Below are 26,990 nucleotides of genomic sequence, written 5' to 3'. Positions count from 1 at the left end.
TAATTCCTGGCTCCCCCCAAAATAGAATCTTAAACCAGTCAATCAGGAATCACCTGATCAGCACTAGTTAGGTAATCTGCCTGATAGACCCCTGCCATCTCCTAAAGGAAAGTGACTTTGCAATAGCCAACCTGCCTTGACTCCCCAGTATAATTCCTTATTCCCACTCCCTTCTCCCATAAAAATCTTTAATTTTGCATAGCTCTTCAGAGCTCCTTTCTGTTAGACTGGATGCTGCCCAACTCATAAACCCTTGAAGAAAGTGAATAAGATCTTTAAAATTCACTCAGTTGATTTTTTTTTTAACAGTAGGCAACATCCAGTGTGAATGACTGCACATTTCGATATGTTCCTAAGTTTCTGCACCCCAATTCCAATGTGTGTGGAGGTTTCCTTCCCCACACTAAGCATTTCTCCAACACCAGCTGGCTGTTCTACAATTCAACTCAATTCTGACACTAGCTACCCAACCATAGCTTCAGATTCCACAGGTTAAAGGCTCAATTCAGAAGCCAATCACAAGTTGAGGCTGCCATCTGTGCTTTTGACTCATGGGCTGTAGATTGGCGGTTCCCACAACCCTCTCCCCAGGTTCGATTAAGTTGCTAGAGCAGCTCAGAGAATTCGCACATTTTACTTACTATCTGACCCATATATTACAATGGATATAAGATGAAAAGGACACATAGGACAAGGTATGGTGAAAGGGCTCAGAGCTTCCATGCTCTCTCTGAGCATACCAGATTCTTCTAGAATCTCCATGTGCTCGCCGACGCTTTTGGGTTTTTATGGAGGTTTCATTACATAGGTAAGATTGATTAAATCATTGGCCTTTAGCAATTAATTCAATTTCCAGTCCCTGCCTAGTCCCCTGAGGTCAGAGGGTGGCACTGAAATTTCCAAGTTCCAACCCTCCAATCACATGGTCGTCTCCACTGGCAACCAGCCCTCCGGCATTTTTTGGTGGTTTCTGAAAGCCACCTCATTAACGTAACTTACGTTAACTTAACTAACCTAACGTAATTGCTCTCATCACTAAGGAAACTCCAAAAGTTTTAGAAGCTCTATAGCAGAAAAGAAATGATGACCAAATATATATTTCTTATCATATCACGGTCTCCCCTGCTTTTCTGCAGGAACACAGAAAAAAAGATTTTAATAAAGCAATTGTACTCATTATTAGAAATTACTTTTCACTTTTCAATAATCTTAGAAGTTGAAGTCAAATATAGTAAAAAGGAAACTGAATTTATGTTTAGTGGATATACTAACCTGAAATTGGCCCCTCTCTATCCTGGACAAATTGTTTACCAACTCAGAGTCCAGCAGGCCCGAAACGTCTATTAACTTAATAGCTATTACAGAAAATGTTTTAAAACTGATGGGAGATGATTATGGGGATGGAAGTTGAAAGCATTATTGCTGCCACTAAGAGATAAACATAGAAACCACTTCACAAACACTGGAAACTGGTAAATGGAGAGCAACTGTTATGCCTTTGCTTTCATCTGTGTCACTTAAAATCAATTTTCTACATGTCCATTAGGCCAGAGATAAGTCACTAAATCTCAAAATAGGAAAGAATTTTTTAGAGTTTAGTCATCTAAGACAAGCCAGACTATTCCAGGTCAAATATGACCTATTTTAAAGACCTTTAGGGAAGGTAATTTCAAAACATCTTTTTGATAACTCACTTCAATGTCAAATTGTTAAAAAGAAAAGATATAGTTCTATTTTTAAAAATTACTTATCTTTTTTACATTGCAAATAAAATTTAATCTTCTAACAACAGGAAATCCTAAAAATAACAAGAGTAATAAATGATAGCTGCCAGTTTTTAAGCATTTAATTGTGTATTCACCTTATATTAATCATATCTATCACTCAAACCCTGTAAAAAATAATAAGTATTATTATCCCATTTTATAGGTGATGAAACTGAGGGTTAGTAGTCTATTTGTCCAAACAGCCAATGAGCAGAGAAACAAAAATGTAAACATAATAACTGATGTAGAATGTCTTGCTTTGTTTTGTTTTTCTCTGTGCTATGATGTTTATGAAATCTTTTGTTGAAGCTATTGAAGGTAGAGTCAGCACTCTGACTTAGCACAATTAATCCCCAAGTACGTGATGCTTAACTTTTTTCTTTCAAATTACAGGTGTAGAGGTAGACTTTATTAAGAGACTCAGGGAAGCAGATAGAAGAGCCGCTATTGGGATGGAGGGAAAAAGGCGAAAGAAACCCTTAAGTTGTGTGTAGCTAAATCACCTATTCTGTAAGTGCCCTGCATGTCCCACCACCTGCCTTCTCTCCTCCCATGCATAATTGGGTGTAAGTACAGCCTAATTATTATGCATACTAAATAGCAACTTGACTTGGGCAATGAGCTAGATATGTCGAATCCCAGAATGGCCCTGAGAGTATCACTACCAAACTTTCCTAATTATAGAAAGGCACTGAGTTGCCCACGAATCCAAGATCTGCCCCATAACACAGGCAGCCAAGAATGATGCAGGTGTGGGGTTTAGGACTAGACGACACCATCAAAGATTTTGGCATGATGTTAATAGGTGGCTGAGCAGGCTGTTTTAGGTAGAGACAAGCTGACCTCAATTATTCTGTAAAAATAATTCAAGTTTTGTCCTACGTGTATCAAAAGGACAATTCTCCTGCTGGTGTTCTGAACAGAAAAAGGACAGGCAGAGCTTTCTAGCCTGCTGCTACAGCATCTGTTAGTGGCGGATGATGGCCAGCAGTGCTTCTGAGAAGGCTGGGCCAGAGAGGCGCGGATCCAGATCAACAAGAAAATCGTTAGGTAGGCTCTTCCTGTGTCCATATAATACATACTTTCATGTGGGCTGCTTCATGTTGAACTAGCAGAAGCTATTCAAGGTTAGGCATACTGAAAGACTACCCAGTTGAACTGAATCACGAGGCTCAAACACTGCTTCAGAGAAGTGGTTCTCAAACTTGAGCATGCATGAGAGCCACCTGGATGGCTGGTTAATTCACAGATTGCTGGGCCCACTCCCAAAGTTTCTGATTCCTTCAATCTGGGGTGAGGCCTGAAAATTTGCATTTTTAACAAGTTACAATGTGTCCTCATCCTGCTGGTGAGGGAAAAACATTTTAAGAACTATTGCTGTAGAATTATCAACTCTGGCTTCAAAGTTTGAAAGATTTCCTTTTCCCTGTACCTCAGTCTACCTCTGCCTCCCAAGGTGTGCCATTTGAAGCCCTGGATGTCCTCTTTTCCAACATCTTTCACAAGCTAACACTCCCTGAATAGTTAAAAAAGTGGCAAAATCTTCTAAATTACTTTGAAGTCTAGACATAATCATGATATCTAGAATAATATCAGTGAAAGAAAGGTGTTAAAGAACTTTGAATCCTTAAACCTCACCTTTGCATTTTTAAAATTATTATTGTTAATTATTATTATTATTATTGGAAAAATAATGGAGCTTATCTGGGATAGAGCAAAAGAGTTAGCCACAACTGCTGGTAAAAAGATCTAAAACAAAAATACCAATCACTATAGTAGGCATGATAGTTTCTTTTCCCCTTCTTTTAGAAGAATTACACTTCTGATTCAGAATTTACTGACAGAATTTACAGTCACACCTCGGGGATATTGTGGATCCGGTTCCAGACCACTGTAATAAAGTGAGCATGGCAATAAAAGTAATCGTAATTTTTTGCTGGTGGAGGGCCTTGCCTTCAATTTGTAAAAAACACAACACCTGTGAAGAGCAATAAGCGAGCCACAATACAACAAGGGGACCATTACATAGTGATACTTAATCATTAGTGTGTGCAGTAGCACCTGGAGGTCTTATTCAAAAAGGGTAACCCAAAACCACACCGGCAAAAGGTTCAGGAATCTGTATTTTAACAGTCGATTTTAAGCTGCACTGAGGAGCACAGACAAGGGAGAGTAATATGCCTGGGGTTCCTTGAAAAAAAGGAAACGGAGACTAATACAGTGCAATAGCAGGGTCTATTGATTGAAGCTTTTAGAGAACAGTGAGATTTAGTGTCCCATGAAGCAATAGCTGAGGGACAAAAATTTCATGTTATCTAGCTGTGACAACAGATATGAAGTCTACTATCCCTTTAGGACACTAAGATGTACGAGGGGTCATAGTTGAACTCAAAACTATATTATTACAATGTTTTATTACATTTACTAAATTTGAGGAAATCATTTTTATATTGACTATTTTACATAGGTTAATCAGAAACGGGTATTTTCATTTAAATTTTTAATGTTAGAAACTAAAATAATAAAAATCCCATACATTCACTTAACATAGTCAATTTCAAAATAACAAATAATATTTACTACCTCACTCTTCAAGAAAACTATGGGAGGCAGTAAGGGCAAGCATGGTTAATTCTATTTTACAAATGACAGGTTCAGATGGACTAAAACATTTCCAAGGTCACATGGCGCATGAACATCAGAATCAGAACTCAAAGCCAACTTTTCTAACATTAAGACTTTATCGCTTTAGCTAGCGTATTGCTTTGTTATTATCATTAAAAAGCACCAAATTGGTTAAGTTGCACTATAAAAAAAGTAATCTGTCCAAAACAAATAATAATTCATTTATATTTGTCCAGGGAAGGTTTATCCTTAAATACCCAAAGTCCTTTTGTATGTATGGCTGTCAGGTAGGTCTTTCAAATGTAAATTACATTCACTTTTCACTTTCTCCTACTCACATTTTCAATGTAATAATTCTGTTGAAAGGAATTTAAATAATGCTGTTGATAGGCAGACCATAGGCAAAATTCCACAAGCAATATTAGAGAAAGGAAAAAGAAAAACGTCAAAAGGACTGCTGCATTCCTTAAAGTCTGTAGCCAACAGCAAATCGGATCTGGTATGTTGTTCTCACCACAACTCCCATTAAAATCTCTTTCCCCTTCATTCATTCTCATTGTCATTTATTCTCTTTCTCTCTTTCCTCCTCCTCATACTCTGTCCTCAGTCCTTCCTCCCTCCCTCCCTTCCTCCCTTTCTCTCTCTATTCTCCCCTCCCCACAAAGTAATTATTTGGAAAGCTTACAGATCAAGCCAGCTTTGATGGAGACTGTGCAGATTTAGAGATGATCTTACCTCCAACACTATTGCATACTTTGAAATCCTCAACCTAATATCATGTTACAAAAGGTAATGGCTCAGCATACCAGTTATGACAGAGCCCAGCCTTGGCCAATATAAGATTGAAAGGTATCTTACCATTTACTTTTCTTTTTTTCCTAAATAATATTGCAAACTAAAGGTTTATTTCCTAAACATTAGTCCTAACTTGGAAATGTCAGCAAATTCTTAAGTTGATACATTAAGACATACTTTTTAATTATGGCCCTATTGCTGTTTAAAAGTCTTCAATGCAATAGGTAAATAGTCAGTCACTAATGAGGATTAAGAGCATATAATGTTTACTAGGGTTATAAACAAAGTACTTAAGCTCAACTGAAAAAGACACTTCTCCATGATCAACTATGATATACCTGGAACATATAGACTGAATTTTTATAATTCAGAATATATGACTTAATTTGACCAAAAATAATAATTCTAATCATTTACTTCCATGTTTCGAACTCAGTATCATAATGACATTTTTAACAAAATGAATAAAGACCTCAATCAAGTTTAGAATCGCGAAAGCCTGTAGGGGGAGCTCTCAGGCCCTACATCATCTCAAAGCCCTACAGAAAGAACTCTTTATAAGAGCCCTTCTAACTTCCTCTTCCCCTCTATAAAAGAATTTCCTCTCCTATGTTCTAGCAAACTTGCACGTGGCTCGCCATGCTGCATGTTTAATATCACAATCTTCTCTCTCCTCCCCCAATAAATCTTTTTTTGGGGAGGGGGAATTCCTGACTTTTTGTTTAGAGTCAACATGTTTAATGCTGTCCTTATTTTATTTATTTATTTGTTTGTTTGTTTGTTTTCAAGAGGCAACCCTTGGTTGACCTCACAGATTGCAAGCTTACAATCCTTTATATTTTTTAATTTATTCTTTATTTTTATTTTTTATGCCTAGAGCACCCGGTCTTCCTAGGTGGTCTCCCATCCAAGTACTAACCAGGCCCGACCTGCTTAGCTTTCAAGATCAGACAGGATTGGGCTTGTTCGGGGTAACGTGACCATAGACAATGCTGTCCATATTTTAAAAGAGAAAAAAATCAATGTCTTTTGCTGAAAATTCTCCTTAGGGGAACAATTTTTTAAATGATAGGTAATATTTCACCATGCATACTTTAAAATATAGAAATTCTGATATTAAATTTCCCCCTGATTAAGTCTATATTCCTGCCAATTCTAAACTGTTTTAAGAAATGTTTCAATTATGCAAATTAGTATTTTGTTACATTTAAAAATGAGGAACCTTGTTCTCATATTTATACAAATTATAAAAAATTTACTGAAAAGGCTGAGATTGTCTCTCGGAATGGAAATAGCCAGCCAACCCTTTCTCCCTCCTTTCCCTCCCTCCTTCTCTCCTTCCGTTCTGCTCTCCTCTCTCCCTCCTTTTCCTTTTTCTTTTTTTTGACAAACTCTAGTCAAGAGTCCATGGATTATTTGCAGGATAGGTGTAATATTCCGGGGGCGGGAGGGATTTGCGTATATATTAGTTTATACAATATTAAAGAGAACTGAATCTCACTATTACTTTTCTCTCCTTACTCCCTTCTGCAACCTATTTTTCCCACTGGCTGAATCCTGGCTCCTCCTTCCTACACTATTGGGTCATCAACCTTTAAGTGTCCCAAGCCCAGTGAAAACTTCTCTGCAAAATGCTCTTAGAATCAGGGCCTGTAGAGATACCACAGATGGCCAGTGTTGGATGAGGGAGGCTTTATGCCAGACACCAAAGTCAGGACTCTAGAGAAAGAAAAGGGTAAAGGTGTGGAGGTGGTGATGAAAATGTTCTTTATACAATAGCTCCTTCTTTCTACAAGCATATGAGTATTTCATTGCATTTTACTTGGAAAAAATAGATGACTCTTAATGATATGCACTAAGAAATATGAGCAAATGAAATCTCATTTAATAGAGTTAGATAACTCAAAATTCAGTTCTAGTTTAATTTGAAACACATTTTGATTTTTTTCCCCTGTGAAGCCTCTCTTCCTTCCTAACAATTATTTAAATGAGTTTGCATTTATTAAGCATATGGCCACTGCTCTGGGATACAGTAAGAAAATGTGACAAGTAGGAGGATAAAGTTAGAATAAAACTTATGCAACAAAATGTATATACCTTTCACAGGTAATACTCGAGATATATAATCTAAGTATAGATACCATGAGTTATACTACATACAATGTAAGATAGATAAACAGTAATTTACTTTCACATACACTACTGGGAAATAGCTTTTAGGGTTAAATTGAAACTAATAAGTTGGAATGGGCTCTATATTTTCTTATTCTATATAATTTTGTCATATATCCCTTTTCAAATTCTTTCAAAGAAAAAAATATCAATATAAACATCAAGTTCTATTAAGTCAGAGGATAAAATAATACTCGGAAAATACAGAAAGGAATGGCAAGCACAGCAAAGTCACAGAAGACTCAGTAGAAGAATGAAATATATCCCTCCTCCCCCCATGGTTTACAGGGGCCAAATATGCAGGATAGCTACAGTATAACTGAAAAAAAAAATTCTCCCATGCCTTCTGATGATTTTGGAGTAAAAAATAAAAAAAGAAACAACGACATCCTAGTTATTATCCTAGCGACTATATCCTAGCAAGTCACTGAGCTAGAGAAGAACCATCCTGGAGAACGGTACTTTCACTGTACAGGAAAGAACAAAAATATCAGAGATCTAAAGATTAAGTATATTCAGTTACACACAGTCGGAAAATGTTCACATTCATAAGTGAAGTTTCAGTGGTTGTACAGTTATAGGCTGAAAAAGAAAAGTAAGTTTCCACTCAATTATTAACTACAACGTGAAACTGGATTTACGTCAGTAGCAAGAATGATGCTATAACAAAGAAGGAGTGTTAATGTCATAGCTGTTCATTGATGTGATCGAAATCACAGGGCAACATCTTGGTCTCTTTCCCACTGGTGGACAACACATACAATAGATTTAGTAGCACATCTTAGGTCATTTTCCTTTGACACTTTCTGTGATCCAGACACCACATAGAAACACACCATGAACTGCAAAGGAAAGAGGGGAAAACCCCATAGTTTCTCAAGTCCCGCATTATATCAGGCGCTATTCAAAAAAAAGTAAAAGAAATATTTTTAAAGATCCCATTCTCTTTCTCTTTCTCAGAAAATTAATTGCCATCTGAAAATTTTAAAATAACAAGAAAGATAGATGGTGGGAGAAGGATATAATAGCTTCTCATTGTTCTCACAATCAACCTTTCTCACTCTTACATCTAACACAAAGTGGCTTTCACTGATTCTCATCTAACTGGCTTATCTTGTGTGTATAGAAGACTATCTTAGGACAGAGACTAGATAGATCCAGTGAATTCACTTATAGCACTAGGGTCAGTGGTGTCACCCACCAGGAACTAAAACCAGCTTTAAAGAACAGACTGGCCTCAAAGGAAGGAGCCAGAGAGTTGAGAAAATAATAACCACATCCTGAGCAAAGCACTGTCCGAAGACCTAGAGAAAGTAGAAAACTGAATAAAAATATGCTGCCCTCAAGGAGCAGAAACAAAAACAAATACAGTATCAATAAATATCACATGAATAGGAACAGTGAACAGGCTGCAGAGGTTTAGAGAGAATGTTGGCAGGGAGAGAACTTAGACACACAAGTGGGGCTGTAAAATTCAGGAGGCTATGTTGACTACGATTAGACATTTCTTGTGACAGTCCCACAGAAGAGATTTAGAGTTCTGAGACATAGTCCCATTTACCACGAAATCTCATGTAATTGTAATAGTGGCTTTTGTGCATATTATTTAACCTGTGAAACTGTCTATAATGTGGGAGAGGTATTATCATCCTTTATAACTGAGAATAGTGAGGTTAACAGAGGTTCTGTGAATATTTAAGGTCACATTGCCAGAAAGTGGCAGGTATTTCTCACCGGGTAGAAAGACAGGCAGTGGTAAGCAGATGTCCTTTTGCAGCCCTAAGCGCATTAGAATTAGTGTGCAATATGAATTGGAAGTGGTTGGGGGGCAGGGTGAATTAGATGGAAACAAGAAGGAAAGTTAGAAGAGTACTGCAGAAGTACAAGTAAGAGGAGTTAGTAGCTGCCCGACAAATAGGCATCAAATGGAGAGATAAGGGCGACAATAGAACTTGAAACAGGAAAAACCTTATAATAACTAGAACTATAAAAAATTAGTGGTCTTATGATAAAATGCAAATGAAGATAATTTAGTTGAGAGCAAGATTAACATATTTCTACAATACAGACTTTGGTGATTTAAAGACAGCCATTTCTGTGGTCTCTTCCCACTTGAAGTAGATGATTGTATGATCATTTGAATCTTTACTTTTTAACTGTGCTCTCCTGTCACATTAAATTAGTTTTGTGTTAGTTGCTGAACCATGAAATCCATTTACTTTATATAAGAAGGTAGCTTATCTCATGCAATTCTAGTCAGAAAACAATAACTGTTAAGTTGAATCCCACTTTAGCAATACGAATTTTACCAACCAGAAAAAATAATGGGTAAAACATAATTTAGTTAAAAGGAAAAAAAGTAACATTTTCAGTATGAAATGAGAAAACTAGGGGTGGGAGGACTTTTCATTCTAAAGAAAATGGAAAAGTCTTCCATAAAACCACCCCAAAGTATTATTTGGCTGCTCAGGTTTTTCCCTTAGAAGAGAAAGAGACGTCATCTTTACACAAGTAAATGAAATAAGTTCTAGCTGGATGGAAACTAGATAAGAAAAAGGGGGATTTGAATCTGAAATTTCTGGATTAACTGCACAGAAGACATCCCTTACTGATCCTTGTTCCTTCACAAGTAGAACAGCAGTAACACAGTGCAGTCAAAAGAACAGAGCACTGGGATTAGCTTGGCTCTGCTTTTCAGTCTCTCTCCAAGCCTGGGCAAACCATTTCACTCAATCTCATTTCCAAAAGTACCCAACAGGTACTCAACAGACATTTGTTGTGTAACAATTGTACACTGTTGGTGGGTGGTGGGGAATATGGAAATGAACATAATATGAATTTTGTCTAAAGAACTTACAGTTCTTTACAGTGAGAGCATACAAACTTGTAATCAAGTTATGACCTTGAAGTGTTGGAAGTGTTACAATAGCTACTTTGGGGTTAGAGGGAATGATGAGAAAAAGAACAGTCACTTTTACAGAAGGGAGGAAGGAAAGAGTCTCAGGAAAGGGTCCAAAAAACCATTATCTTTGACCTAAGTTTTGACAAAAGGGTTGGTATTTATCAGGTGCCTATCACTAGTAGTTTTAGTGGTGTGTATATTTATATGTGTGAGGGTGGAGTGCTACGCCAGACATAGCAAATACCATGGAAAAGTGCAGAACTTGAACCATAAGCAGTCCACTATGGCTGATGTATCCAGCTTAATGTCTAAATCAGAGGGAAAACCAGCCTAAGGCCATATCATCAACTATAACAAAAAAAATTAATTTGTCAAAATTACGATAGGAATTGAAAAGCAATGTCTAGATATAAACACAGCATAGAAGATATGACATATGGAACATATTGGTATATGAGATAGCAAAGAGTTTATAGTTGGTTGTAATTGATAAAAAATGAACAAACAACTTGAAAATGAGTAAAGATGACTTACAAAAATGTCCAATAAAAGTATACAAATATATTTAATACTACTAAACAAGGTCTAAAAATTAAAGTAAATGGGTATATTATCCATTTATTAGATTGGCAAAGATGATTCATCATTTATATTGTATCAGCAAAAGTGTAGGAAAATTGTATACTAAACAACAGAGGTAAAGCATTATCAAACAATATTTCTGGAGATAATTTGACAATATCTAGCAAAACTACTTAACCTAAGATAGCAATTCCTTTTAGAGTTTAAGCTTAATAAACAAATCAAAATAGTATGAAAATATTTATTATATATATTTAATATTATTTACAAGAGCCAAAAAATGAAAACAATCCAAATGTCCAAAAGTAAGTTATTTAAATTATGATATACCCACACCATTGAATATAAAAAAAAAATAACTAAAATTATGATGTAGCATTTGTCTTAATGACAAGAAAAATAAACATAATAAAATATTAGGTGAGAAAACGTAGGTGCTGATAATGTTCATTAAAAAAGGAAACGATGCTGAAAAAATGACACCTTTGACTATGGTCAAATTTTTTGTTTCCTTCGTTTTCAATCTCCGTATTCTCGCTTAACAAATAGATTAAAATCTTTAGAAAACTTGAAGTGTAGAAGGCAGTCAACAACAGTACAATATCTATGAATTTGGGCACATCACAAGTGTACCTCATGTTGAGAAATAATAACCTTTTGGTCTTTCTACATCTATCAAGGAATACATGAGTGTAGAAAATATAACAACTATAGATTTAATCTCCTTTTGAATGGATCAAGAGACATAAAATTAACATGTTGAAAGGAAACATATCCTCCAGTTATTTAGGCTAAAGCTTTAACAAGTAAAAATTAAATTGGTAGAAAAAGTAAATAAATGTAGCTATATTTTTAATATTAATATAGTCAAAATAATTAAATAAAACTAACATCTATTTTTTAAAGTGTGTGAATTCTAAATTAATTAGCATTCTAATTGAGAATTATCAGAAATACATATACATATATATATACACACATACAATTAATCACATTTCCAAAAATTGAAATGAAATATGAAACTATAATGGAACTCTCAAACATTATCAATGAAAGTATAAACTGGTTAAAACATTTTGGAAAACTGCATTTGCTAAAGTTAGAATTTCATTTATGCTCTAATCTAGCAATTTTGCTTTTGGGTATATAATGCCCCAAATATGTATACATATATGTATACATATATGTATACATATATGTATACATATGTATATGTATATTTTTCAGAAGGTATAATCAAGATTGTAGCAACAGCACCAATCAATACATTTCAGTATAGTCACACTGAGAATAAACTATGAACAGCTGTACTCAACATCATACATGAATCTTACAATCATGATTAATGAAAGAAATTATAGTAGATGGGATAGTGTGTCACAGAGAATCCCACCTTAATCCAAGGCATTCATTTTCCTGGCTGCCAGTAGTGTTGCCTACTGAGTTTCTCTGCCAAAGGGAGCGACCCTCCTCTGATGAATGGTTGATGTGGGCCTGGTACCTTTGTTTCAATGCAGGACATCTCTGAAGGGCTACCCTTGCTCTAGAGCACCCAATGGATTTGAGGCCTTTGGCACAACTGCAACTTAGTTCAAATGCTTCCTCTTCCTAACCAGCTTCTCTCATTCCTTTATGGATGTTGTTACCAAGAGAGGTCCCCAATAAACTTTCTTCATGCAAATCTCTGAGTTTCAGAGTGTTTCCTAGTGGACTCAGACAGCTAACGATGAGAATCCATCACCAGCAGAGAACTGATAGCCCCTGTAATGTGATAATGGTATAATTATTAAAATTTTTTATGGTGAAGGGAATACACTGAAGAACACAATATTGTTGCTGTCTGAAAGTTTTGTGTGAAGTAGTAATTGTAAGAGCAATAGGATCAGATGATTCTTGCTGAGGGCACTCTATTGAAAGACATTAAAAAAGTGAGGCCACCAATTTATGGCAAAGTGTGAAGATCAGGGGACTGTCTCTGTTCTCCATTTCTGCATAATAAACCATTCCAAACTTAGTGGCTTAAAATAATGACCATTTTATTATCTCTTGTGATCTGTGGGTTGACTAGGCTTAGCTGGGCAGCTTTTCTTCTCCCCGTGATGTTGCCTGGAGTCATCTCACGACCTGATGTTCTGGAATATAAAATATGGTTCACTCATATGGCTGACATAGGATTCTGGCTCTTGCCTAGGATATCAGCTTAGGATTTCAACTGGAGCCCTTCATGTGACTTTTCCATGTAGCTTATGTTCCTCATAGCACAGTGGTTGGGTTCCAAGAGGAGAAAGAAAAGTTGCCAGTCCTCTAATGGGCTCAGAAGTCCAAGAACATAACCATCACTCTGCCACATTTTATTAGTCACAGCCAGTCCCAAATCCAACCCAGATTCAAGAAGAGCAGATATAAGCTTTATATCTTGAAATGATATGTTTATACAGGGAAAATTGTCAGGAGTACAGGATACTCTCATCTTTTAAGACTAACTACATATATTCTTGGTAGCATATAAAGAAACTCTCAGTTCCTGCAGTCAGAGAGCAGAAAAGGCTAATAATGAGTCTCTGGGCTTAAATACAAGGGAAAATCTGACTTCACAGTTAGCCCCAGCAAGTCTGCTGTACCAAGGTCAGGTCTCTTTTTGAGAAGGAGAGGGATTCTGAGACTTGAGATATGGACATTTTAGTCAATACTTTTGCAAATATTTTATCACTAGATTGCCCTGAACCTTCTTAGACTAACCAAGTGGACTACTTCACTCTTCTAGGTCTGGTACCAATCCCTGCCAAGACAAGTATCACCATTGGGATAGAGCCTACTTCCTCTCCAGACTACCAGAAACAAAACTAAGTTCAGTCACAACATAACAAAGCTGGGTAAGTATTGGGTCCACTGAGAGACCAGCAAGTCCATATAATGAAGGGGCTATGGGCCCTAACAAATATACATAGCCAAAAGCTGAGAGAATGGGTTTAGGCTGGATCCTGAGAGTCTTGGACCAAATGGGAAAGAATATAAAGTTTAATAAGGGATAGTTTACTGATATGGGAACAATAACCTACAGTATAGATGTTACTCCCTGAAAATGGCCCTAGAAGACAGTGGTAACTCACTGCTAAGACAACTCTTGGAAATTTGGAGGAAGCAATGGTCCAAACCATGTCAGACAATAGAATAAAAGGATCAAAAGACACAGAAAGGTGGGCATGGCAGAGTGTATATCCTAGGACATACTAGGGCTAGAAAACCTACCAGGTGACTACATACTGTGGGAGGGCCTGGAGGACACACAATTTACCAAAGTCATAAGAAATGTGCTCATTAGGTAGGTTCAAGCAGCACTGATGTGCCTGGTGGTGCCGTCCGCAGAGGCCAGGGCTGATCATAAGAGACACTGTTTTTGAGCAATGCTTCTGACAGCACTAGTGAGCATAATCGTCAAGAATGGCAGTCAGAAGAGCAAGTAGGGATTGTTGGTCCATACAGGGTACTGGAGATGGTTAATAAAATTCAGTATTCTTTGTGGAAAGATAGATGGGCAGCCAACAAGGGTACTGTCCAATTATATGATCAAAACAAATCAAAGATACATGACTTTGAAGTCAAGAAGAAATGTTTCAACAAACATTTATGACTCCTTTTGTAGTTTCTGGACGTAAGCCAGTTTTTAGAGATCAAGCCCATTAACTGGGTTCCCATGAAGAAGGACTCAAAAACCCATGGCAAGTATGTTTGCTAATGATTCCCACAGTCCCTCCCCAAAAGGAGCCTACAGCCATTTACTCAAGTATCTAAGAATAGGGAATGGGGATTATTCAGACCTGTCAAAGAATGATGGATACAGTATACAAAATTATAGGCAGAAGTGCATGACTTGTGTGGTTTGTCAGAGGCCTGAAAGGAGACTGATTGAAAGTTGGGAGACTAGAGGTCTGGGGAAAAGGAACCCGGAAAGACCTATGGTAGTGAGCATGAAGTGTGAAGAGCTTAAAGAGCTTCTCATCTGATATTAGAGCCTATCAGAGAGCAGCTACCACAAGAGAGGTAGGCACAACCAGGCAAATGATTTGGTCAGCTGACATCAGCCAGCTCCCCTTGACTACTTCAGTGGTAGCATAATGGTGTGTGAACAGAGTGGCCATGACAACAGAGATGGACTCTATGCATAAGCCCAATATTATCAGGTCCAACTCATTGAGATTGATCTGCCTACTGCCCCAGCCAAATGTCAAATTTGCCAGCAGCAGAAACTGACACTGATAACCTAGTATGGCATCATCCCTCTGGGAGAACAATCAGACACATGGCAAGCTAAAATACACTGGAAACCTTCCATTCTGAAAGAGGCAGTGATTCATCTCAACAGGAATTGATACATATTCCAACTGTGAGTTTGTTTTTCCTGCCCTCATGATCTCAGCTGCCACCACTATCCACAGGCTTACAAAGTGTTTAATCCCCAGGCATAGGATGCTATGTAACATTGGACTAAACCAGAGCACTACCTACATTAAATGAGATATGGAGGTGGACACAAAACTATGAAAACCCACCAGTCCTATGACATGTCATACCACCCAAAAGCTGCTAGCTTGACAGAGAATGGGATGGCCTTTTGAATTTGCACCTGAGGTTCCAGCTTGGGTATGATCCTTTTCCAGCATGGGGTACCATATTTCTAGAATGTAATATACAGTCTAAATCATGATGATTATATTGTTTAGAAACCAAGGGGCAGATATAAAAATGGCTCATTTATCATTTCTCCCAGGGATTCATTTGGGAAATTTGTGCTTCCCAAGCTCAAAACTCTATGCTCTAAAGGTGTAAAGGTCTGGTTCTCAGAGGAGAAACACTTCCAAAGGGGACACAGCAAGGGGAAAATGAAACTTCAAGCTATGGCTGTCACTCAGTCACTCTGACACTAAGCATCTTGTACCAAGAAACCAGCATGGAAAGAAGTCACAATTCCAGCAGAAATATTTGATTCTGATCATTAGGAGGAGATTAAGGCTGATGTTTCACAACAGGGCAGTGAGGACATGTTTAGCACTCAGGTAATTCTCTGGGGCACTTTTGTTATCCTCCTGACAAACTGTGATAGTACATGGACAAGTGCAGCAGCCTGAGAAGGTCATGGTGTTCAGGAACGCAAATCCTTTAGAGATGATCACCTGGATCATTCTACCTGGTAATCCATCTAGACAAGCAAAAGTACAGAGAGTGAGGGAACCCTGGAATTAGAAGATAAAAGAAATGATGAGTATCAGTTGTAGCCCAGAGAGCAGCTGCTGAAACAAGGGTTTTATTTTACCCTACTAGCCCCCCTTTGCAAGTTTTCCCAGGAAAACAGACCAACCAAAATCCTGGAGGAGTTTTTTCCCATGAGGCTAAAAGAACCAAGTGAATCTCAGTGGCACAGTGAATGGTCTATATAGATGCTGAGTCCACCTCCCCAGTTCTTCTCTCACTGAATTGGTCAAGACCAAGGCACAAGGACCCAGCCTCCTTGACCAGCCGAGTGACCCAGCCCTAGAGTTCTGTGTGGAATAGGCCGAGATTTTCTGTGCAACTGCATCTCAGTTCAACCTCCTCCCCTGCTGAAACCTCCTTCCTGCATTCCTTCACAGGTAATGTTGCCAAGAAGACTCCTCAATAAACTTCCTACACGTCAATCTCCATCTCAGAGTCAGTTTCTAGGAAAGCTAATCTAAGAAACCAAACTATTTTATCTATAAAAAGTTTAACCAGAGGCAGTGGTTTCCTTTGAAGAGATATAATGGCCCAGAGAGGGGATAAGGGGCTCTTAGAGAACTGGTAATGTTCTGTTCCTTATCTGGGGGCTACTGACATGGATGTGATCACTAAAAATTCATCAAGCTGGAAATTATGTCTACTGCATTCTATTTATATATTCTATATTTAAAGAAAAATGTTTTTTTAGAAGCCCACATTTCATAATCCTTCCTGACCATTCAGAAATGATTTCACTTTTGAGGTGCCACAAGATTATCAGTACGAATATGAATAGTCATCCTTCATCCTTAGGCTCTGAATCTGACATTTTGTATTTAATGGTAGACTTAGATACTTACCAACCATGTGAATCTGGTTGGATTTTCTTTTTTTTTTTTCTTTTTCCTTCCTTCCTTCCTTCCTTCCTTCCTTCCTTCCTTCCTTCCTTCCTTCCTTCCTTCCTTCCTTCCTTCCGGTGAGGCAACCCTTGGTTGACCTCACAGCTTGCAAAACTTCTGTCATCTTACAATCCCTTATTTTTTTATTTTTTACACTTATAGCACTTGGGCTTTCTAGGTGGTCTCTCATCCAAGTACTAACCAGGCCCGACCCTGCTTAGCTTCTGAGATCAGACAGGATCAGGCTTGTTCAGGGTAGTATGGCCATAGACTGGCTGGATTTTCAATTCTGTTAACCTTATTTCTCCATTCCTTAATAAGAGTGGAATAGTACCAAACAGAATTATTGTTATTATTAAGATAATCCAGTTAAAGAACATAGGGTAATACTAAGATAAAATATAGAAAATGCTCAATAACATGTTAATTATTATGGTTCCTTTCCATGAAGAGATACAAGTAAATTTAAACTATTTCTAGGACATGTTCGGAATTTATAGTTCTTCATCTCTAAAATAATGATGCTCACTTTACAAGATTTTCTGTGATATTATATAAAACAGCACTGTGTTTAGAATTGTGAGTCAATTGAAACATTTATTTTCCATTCCTCTTCCTGCTTATGGCCAAAGAAATTATAATTACATAATGGCTGCTAATATTAGAGAAACAATCTTTAGTCAATGAAGAATTTTCAAAGTGATTTTAAATCAAGTTCCATGTCTCATACTCCCTATAAACCTTGTACCTAGCACAGAGAGTTGTAATAATATATTATCAATTAATGTTTATGATAGATGAGATAAAAATTGTATGAAAATGGAATCCATAATTTAGATCACAGCATCATGTTCTAGATAACTTTCCCAATTAGTTTGTCACAATATGAATCATGGAATTGACTTTACAAATGTAATAATATGAAAAAGTTTTATAAAATATAAGCTGCAAAAATTAGTGTTTGTAATATTAAAATGTATTTTATTACTTGCATTATAAAATATGATTCAGAAATTAAAAGTTTTAAATCAGAAAACTTGAATACAATTAATCAGGATACAGATTTACAAAGCTCATGAGATCATAATGCTTTTTAACAGTGGATTAATAACTTGTTTCTAAGAACAAATATTAACATTTTTACTAAAAAATAAACTTGGTGGAATGCCAATGATATGTATAGATTTTGTTCAGGTTCAAATATAACTTCTATCACTAACTTTGGGTCTTGGGTTAAGTTTCTTATCTCTATGAACCTATTTTTTCATATGTAAAATGGGAGTATCACCTGCCTCAGAGGACAACTGTGAAGACTAGAAACAAGGTCAGGAAAGAGCTTAACACACTGAAATACATTAGGAGTTAAAAAACACAGCCTATTTATATCATGAGTATTTGCATTATGAAATATATTGGTGAGTGCCTGATAACTGATTTCATTTTAGTTTTGACAGAACTTGTCAGTTCTCTGTCTCTCTCTCCCTTTCTTCTAATAGCTTTGAGGTTTCACAGTAAAATCTAAACCTGCTACCCTATTTATTATGTTTGTGCTGTTCAATAAACACATTACAGTATTTCAATTCTGGCACTAGCATCTTGGCAAGCATTCTGGCTAGAATATATTTTGTGCTTCAGGACCTAAATGTGTAGTGACATATTAATACATTATGAAATTCTACAAAGATGCAGTGGCCTTTAAGAAAGAACAAAGCATATGTTCACACTTCATTGTATAATATTGTCTATCCTGTCATCATTTATCAGTTCTGGCAATTGTGTCCTTTGTGGATAACTTAGAACAATTTCAAATCCCATACCAAGGTCAGACTGTCAATAGGTTGCTAATATGAGTTATGCTACATTAAAAAGAATATCAACATAGGCATATTTTACTAATAACAAATTCTATACTTTGTATTCCTTTCATTTGAGAAAAATAAAAGAATTACATGTAGATATCAACCATTTTTTAGTTCAAGGAAGAATTTTACTATAAGATATTTATAATACATAAAATGTGACCTTTTAAAAATTATTACGTTTGGTTAATGCCTGAAATAGTAAGAAATCTATGACCTGCCTGCATAAATATGGATCTATATAACTCCACATATCCAAAGGTAACATTCATTACTTACCTTTCTATAAGATCCAGTGATCTTCTAAACATTTATTTACAGCTGTAGAGGTTAAGAGTTGCTGTTATCAGTTTTTGGAAGGCCAATGTAAGATGCTACAGGAAATATGTGCTAATGCACATAGAATGGCTGGGAGAAAAAACACAGGCTTTGCATTTGGGAAGACACAAGTTCAAATATGAGTTCCGTTACTCACTAGGTTCAGTTTTGCCTTTATATTTTTTCTCTTTCTCAAGACCTCAAAAGTGTAGTATGTTATAAGAAAACCAAACATTCTAACACACTGGGACTTGATATATAAATTTATTAGTGTGAGGGTTACAAGTCAGGGGTATAGTTTCATTTATTCTTTACTGACGTTGTCCCATATCCACTGGGGGAGGTCAATCCTCCTTGTTCAGGGGGTCAGCAAATCAAAATTATGTTCATAATATATTAAAACATCATTTCTTCTTTTTACTCTTTCTCTCATAAGTTTACAGTGAAAATTTCCAGAGGTTACATTATGTGACATTGTAATCCACTGAATGCAGAAAAGAGATATGAGAATATAACTGTATTGTCTCTTAAACCTGACAATAAATTGATTTACAAAATTAAAAACAATCAATGAAATTTTTATCACTAAATATATTTTGTCCTATAAAACATGTTTAATTTATAAAAAAAAAAGTTAAAATTTTAAATGAATTAATAAATTCTTTTAAAATATATCAATACAGTAAATGTCTATATATATATATATATATATATATATATATATATATCATACACAAACAAAAGATCTTTGGGTTATTGAATGATTTTTGTGTAAAGAAGTCCTGAAATTATAAGGTTTGGTAGATGCCACCTTAATATAATGATTTAGTTAAATATAAGAGCTCTGGGGATTTCTAATTTCCATTTAGGGATATGTAAAGCTGGGAAGACATTGCTCCCACACTTACAATAAAAAGTTGGACAAATTGAAAATTCATTCATTGTTTTGTACCCAATGGAGAGCTGAGTTGGTGGAGCAAACAACTGTGGAGAGACAGCTGACTACAGCCAGAGATAACGTGAACATTGGCTTACTTGTGATAGACACATCCAGATACCAGTAAGAAGAGTTCAGTTAGGATGGTGACAAACTAGTGGAGGCCCAGGGTAAAGTGGTAAAAAAATTTAGAAGCCCCTAGCAGTTATAAAAATTAGAGGAATCCACACCATTTTTAGGTGGTTTCTCCACAAATCCCACCAGGTGCTTATAGAAAAGTATGGAAATGTTTAAATAAAGTATCCCTTGTGATGCATACTCAGGGAAAGGAAATAGTAACTGTCACTGGAGGGGCATAGAACTCTACCTGGAGCCTTCTCTCCATTTCCCCTACAGAATAAAAGCCTTAATCTGTTGGAAGAAGGTAAACTAAGACCACCACCACAGGGCACGGTAGAGAACCCATTGCAGCTATGGAAAAATAAAACTAATAGCTTATCCATGAGGGAGTGAAAAGAATACATGCTAGACTCAGAATTACAGATGGGCACACCCTGAATACCCAGTGAGACAGTATCTACCTCATTGTGAGGCTAAATGAGAACAAGAGAGCACATCGCCACCACCATCTCATACTGCCATGATAACACAGCTCAAGTAAAAAATAATAGAAAACACAGCTCAAAGAGGTTCTATGAAAAAGAAAATCCTAATGCTGAGAATGAAGCAGACAGTGAGGGAAAACAAAACAACCCAGCCCTGATCCTAAACACAAGGTATCACTAGAAGAATTGGAAGATTATCACTATCACTGAGGTTTATCATAGTGACAACAAACTTCAAGCCTAATATAATTCCTAACTAGATTTACTCAAACTCTTAAACTAAATGGGCTAGAAAAAAAAGAAAGGCATGCCCATTTCTAAGCATAAAAACTGTTTATTTCAGTCTCAATTGAACTAAACAAGATATCCAATTTTCAACAATAACAAAATCACAGGGGATATTAAAAGGCAAGAAAATAACACACTGCCAATGGACAAAGCAATCAGCAGAGCCAGGCTCAACTATAACACATATGGTGAAACTCTCTGATAGCGAATTTTAAAAAGACTATGACTAATGTATTAAAGGATCTAATAGAAAAGGAGACTAGAGCATAAGATCAGATTGGAAGTTCAGCATTAAGGTGAAAACTATGTGAAAGAATTAAATGAAAATGTTAGAATTTTAAAAATCCATAGTAAAAGAGATGAAGAATGCCTTAACAGGTTCATTATTAGATTTAACACAGTCAAGGAAAGAATCAAGATTCTGAAGATACATCAACAGAAACTACTCGACCTGAAATACAGAAAGAGAATGAGTTTTTTTTTTAAAGCCATAATGGAGTATCCAAAAGTGGTGGGACAATATCAAATGATCTAACATATATGTAATTAGAATATCAGAAGAGAGAGAAAAGAGCATAGCAAATATTTGAAGAAATATTAGAAATTTTAGAAATAATAGAAATTAAAGACAGAACTAAGCTACAGACTTTAGAAATTCAGAAAACATCAGGCAGGATAACAAGCAAACAAAATCCACCTAACCACCTCCTGGAAAAATAAAAGGCAAAGAGAAAACCTTGAAGGCAGCTATAGGAAAAGACACACTACACAGAGAGGAACAAAGATGAAAATTACAGGGGACTTATTGTAGCTAGAAGACAATGGAATGCTGAAAGAAAAATAAAAGTCAATCCAGAATTCTATGCCAAGGGAAAATATTTTTCAAAAATGAAGTAAAGACACTCTCAGACAAATGAAAATTGAAATAATTGCCAGAAAACCTACCATGCAAAAAAAAAAAATGGTAAGGAAGTTCTTCATGCAGAAGGAATATAAGAGCAAACAAAAATGGGATCTACATAAAGAAAATGGAATAAAAGAATGTTAAATAAAATTTTTTTTCTTATTTTTAACTAATCTAAAATATTACTGTCTAAAGCAAAAATAGTAGCAACATGTTATGTGTTTAGAACATATGTAAAAGTAAATTTTATTTAAAAAAATCATAAAAGATGGAAGGGAGGAATTGAGAACATATCATTTAAGATCCTTATATTACCTTATACATCTATGAAGCGATATAGTGATATTTGAAGGTAAGCTCTAATAAATTAAAGATACATATTATAAATCATAGGAAAATACTTAAAATTAACACAAGTGAATAAATAATAAGTTAATAAAGAGAAAAATGAAATTATAACAAATGCTGTTTATATGAGAAAGCAATAAAAGAGAAAAGGAACAAACAACAGTTAGAACAAAGACAGCTAATAAAGATGGTAAAAAAAAAAAATCAAGACCCAGACATATGCTGTCTACAAGAAATATACATTAAATATAAAGATACGAAATTAAAAGGATAGGAAGAGATAAACCGCAAACACTAAAACAAAGCTAACATAGCTATATAAAGAGCAGATAAAATAGACTTAAAATAAAAGAAATATTATCAGTGATAAAGGGGAAAGTATTGTCATAATAAAGGGGTTAATTCTTCAAAAGGATATAACAATCCTAAATGTATAAGCACTTTACAATGGAACTTTAAGATACAGGAAGCAAAAACTGATATCATTGAAAAGAGAAATACACAGGTCGGTAAGTATAGCTGGAGACTTTACCACTTTTTTCTGACAGAACAAATACACAGTAAATAAGTAAGTACAGAATCCCTGAACAATGCTATTAACCTACTTGACATGAGCACATTTACATTTATAGAACACTTCTCCCAACAGAGTCTTTTCAATTTAACATGAAACACCAACAGAAACTATATTCTGGCTTATGAAAAAGCCATCAAATTTTAAAATGATAAAAGTAATACAAAGTATATTCTCAAAGTAACCTATGAGCCAAATAGGATATGTCAGGTAATATTAAAAATATTTTGAACTGAAAGAAAATAAAAATACAACCTTAAAACTTATGAGATAGAGCTAAAACATGCTTCGAAGGAAACATGATATTAAAAAGGTTAAATCAGAGAAACGACTCTCAAGTCTGACTGCTAGCCTTCAAATATTGGCCTACTTTGTACTAAATGTATGTCCTTAGGCACTTGGCTTAAACTTCTCAATGGATCAAATTCCTCACCTATGAAATGAAGGTAACAATAATTTTGACTTCCTAGGGTTGTTGAAAAAAATAGATGTGATTGTGTGGAAACTGTAGCACAATATCTGGCATAAATTAAGTACTTAATAAATATCAGCTAATTTGTTGTTAATTTCTAATAATTAGACATTTTGGAAGGAACTGGAGATAAGGATGACAAACAGTACTTATCCTCAAGAATATCACAGTCTAATGTGAGACAAATAGATTTATAAAAATTACTACTCAATATAAAATGAGGACCAGAGGGAAACACTGCTTATAAAAGTGGGAGAATTACGCAAGTTTCTCAGACAGAGTAGATCTCTCATTAAAGTTTAAAGAACTAGTAGTTATCTAAGTTAAGGCATGCTAGGGAGAGAATGGTTTGAGCAAAGAAGAACATTGTGAGAACACATGCAAACTGGAAAACTGCAATTGGTTCAAATTACAGAGCAGAGTTTTCCAAAGATAGAATGGCAGGCAGGCATGTAGGCAGGAACAAGAGATCCAAGACCTCATTTGTCATTCCTAAGAGTTTAGGTTTTATTTTGTAACAAGGTGCTGAATGACAAGGTGATACAGTATTCTGTTAGAAGGAAGCCTCTGGCTGCACTATACAGGATGTTTAATAAATGGCTGGGGAGAAGGGGCGGGTACATAGAGCAAGATGGCAACTATTACAGATACGAAACATGACGGTATCTCATCATGTATTCTGGATGGAGTGGAGAAAGAGATGGTAAGGTTTCTTATCAAGAGTGCCATGTAGAGGTGATAAACAAGATGCGTGATTCTGGATTAAACATCCAAGTGGAGGAAAGTAAGAATCACCATGGTACACGATAAAGAAGGCAGAACAAGATACGAAGTCTAATAACAGATATGCTGGGTTTGAGGTGCTAATAAACAATTAAACATAGTATATAGACCGAAGTCTTGGACATAGAGTACATATTAATAACTGAATGGACAAGACTTTCAGAGGGAAAACTTAGGTAAGGACAGAGGTGACCCAAGGCTCTGGGGCTTGTTAAAGATAACTGAGATGATTAGAGAGAAAGAATTATAAACAGACATTAAAGTTAAAGTGGGCACTTGACTAGGTATTAGTGATTCTTGAGAATCTGGTTCAGAAATCTTCCCTTCGAACTATAATATCTCTTCATAAACAGTGAATTCCATATAGCACTATATTCATTTTCTGGGGCTGCTATAGCCAACTACCACAAACTTGAGGGCTTAAAACAACAGAAAATTATTCTCTTAAATTTCTGTGGGCCAGAAGTCTAAAATTAAGGCATTGAAAGGGCCACGTTCCCTCTGTAGGCTCTAGAGGAAAATCTATTCCTTGCCTCTTTCAGCTTCTAATTGGCTGTCAGCATTCTGTGACTTGTGGCCATATCTTTGTCTGTTGTCTTCACACTACCTTCCCCTCCTATGTATCTATCTCAAAACTCCCTCTGCCTCCCTCCTATAAGGATACAAGCGATTGCATTTAGGGCCCACATAAATAATCTAGGATGAACTTCTCTCATTAACTTAATTATATCTTTACATTATAAGGTCATGTTCACCCTTTTTCCGTATTAGTTGCTATTAACAAATTCTGGGATAAGGGCATGACATATCTTTTCAGGGACCACCATTCAGCCCACTACAAGCACTCTGTCAAAAATGTAAAATAATAAGGCTCACTGCTAGCAAGGTACCAGGGAAAGGATATTCATACACCATTAACAGAAGTTAAATTGGCATGATCTCTTTAGAGGACAATTTGCAACATCAAAAAAAAAGTCTTGAAAATGTACGTATTGCTTTTCATACAGTAGTTACAACTTTAGAGCTCTATCTCAAGGAGAAATTTGATTCATCTATGAAGGTAAAGGTATGTTCGCCATAGTCTTTTTAATATTTGAAAAGAAAACCTGGATCTAGCCTAAAATGCCCAACAATAGAGGCTTAAATGGGGTTAAGTTGTGTGTGTGTGTGTGTGTGTGTGTGTGTAGTGATTATACACATATAGTGATTTACACAATGACATGTAGACCCATTAAGTAGATAATATAATTCAGTGTTTATAACATGTAAAGGATTCATAATATCAAATTAAAAAGTTACAGTATGCTATAAATAATAATTATATTTTAGTAAAAAAAAATTGATCATACAAGCATTAATATTAGTAGAATCACTGGAATTTTATTAATTCATTTTTATCTATAATTTTGAATTTTTCTTCAGTGAGCTTACTTACAATAACTTCAAATAAATGAAGAGTGAATTAATGTGTCAGACACATGTTAACTTTTCTTCTAAATGTTTTAACCCTTTTCAAAATTTCTAATATTTTAAAATAATTAAGCCATATATTATCCTCTGATTTAAAAAGAAAACTACATAGAAATATATACAAATGAATTTGAGGGGGAAATCAATATTTGTTTTCTAAATATTAGAAAGTCCACATGTGAAATAAATTTGAACCACCTAAGTAAAAATATTAATGTTAGAATTATCTATTTATATAATAAATAAGAGTAAAACCTCTATTCATGAGTGTAATAAGCATTCACTATTTAAGAAAAAGCTAGTCTGTAGCTAGAAATATACTCTATGACCCATTTAAAAGCCAATTATGTGTATGTATGCCTGGTAAATGAGACTGTGAATGAATTACAGCTACAAATTTAAATTGTACACATAAATTATGAAATTTAATTATTTCTAGAAGAGGCGCTAATCTTATTAAACATCATGATTAGTGATATCGTTGCCTATAAAATGCATCTTTCAAGATTTCAATTTATATATAATGCATAAAAGAATGACATTTCATATATTATTAGTACAGAATATATTTTATAGCTTAAACCTAAAAAAAGTCATGAAAATACTCTTTTGCTATCATTAAATGTGATCCACCAATTCTTCCAAAGCCAATAAATATTCACTGCCACTAGAATTTGCTTCTTCATCTGGAAAATGGATTATCAAAAAATGTTCTCTTAGAGCTTTTTGAAGTACTTTGTGTGGCTCTTCATAAAATGAATAATGAAATTTGTGCAGTGTCCACTGGCAGAGAACATTTGCATTAGTATTATGGTGAGAAGTAGTTCGCAATTCATTTAACAACTATGAAAGTTATTTGGTGGTTATTTTTTTTAAATTCACTATGACTATCTTTTTGTCTACTAATTACAAAGCATTTCACATCAAGCTACAAAAATGGATGTCCTAAATTGTTATTGTAGGCTGAAATTTTCAACCTCTTTACAACAAACTATAGTAAGTCAACTTTATTGAGATGATAAATAATCTAAGAGAATATTTCAAAATTCACATTATATCAGCAGAATGTTCTAGATTATTTTAATGCCTGATAGAAAACCAGGGTAGACATGCTCACTCTCATCTGTCACTGAGAATGTTCAGTGCTCCCTAAATGAACCTCTTTTAATATAGAAGTTAATCAATTCTGTTGGTTGATAGGATTCTTAAAGGGCTGCTTATTTCAGAGCAACATTTATAGGGGGATATACACTCAGGACTCTGAGGGCCAAAGACAATAGATAAGTGAGAGGTGGCCAGAAAAGGTTTTATCTTATCCTGGGGAAGAAATGGGCAGAGAATTTGAAGCCATGTGAATTTACTAGGCACTTGGTAGGGGTTGATAAAGAATCCTAAAAGGTTGTACTAGGATCCTTGCAGATCAGAAGGATACCTAAGCAAACTTCTCCTCCTTTCTAAT

General features: G+C 35.5%; 1 protein-coding gene and 1 pseudogene across 12 annotated transcripts in view; both read right to left on the bottom strand.

The window, feature by feature from the left end:
- DLGAP1 (DLG associated protein 1) overlaps window positions 1–26,990 on the bottom strand; it is a 782,830-nt gene that overhangs the window by 729,311 nt on the left and 26,529 nt on the right. The window lies entirely within an intron of this gene.
- On the bottom strand, window positions 17,127–17,245 carry LOC118610484 (annotated as a pseudogene).

This window comes from Rousettus aegyptiacus, unplaced genomic scaffold (genome assembly GCF_014176215.1).
Source record: "Rousettus aegyptiacus isolate mRouAeg1 unplaced genomic scaffold, mRouAeg1.p scaffold_m13_p_12, whole genome shotgun sequence".
In the NCBI taxonomy this organism is placed as follows: domain Eukaryota; kingdom Metazoa; phylum Chordata; class Mammalia; order Chiroptera; family Pteropodidae; genus Rousettus; species Rousettus aegyptiacus.
Note: the sequence above shows the minus strand (reverse complement) of the source record. Positions and strands in the feature narration are given on the sequence as shown.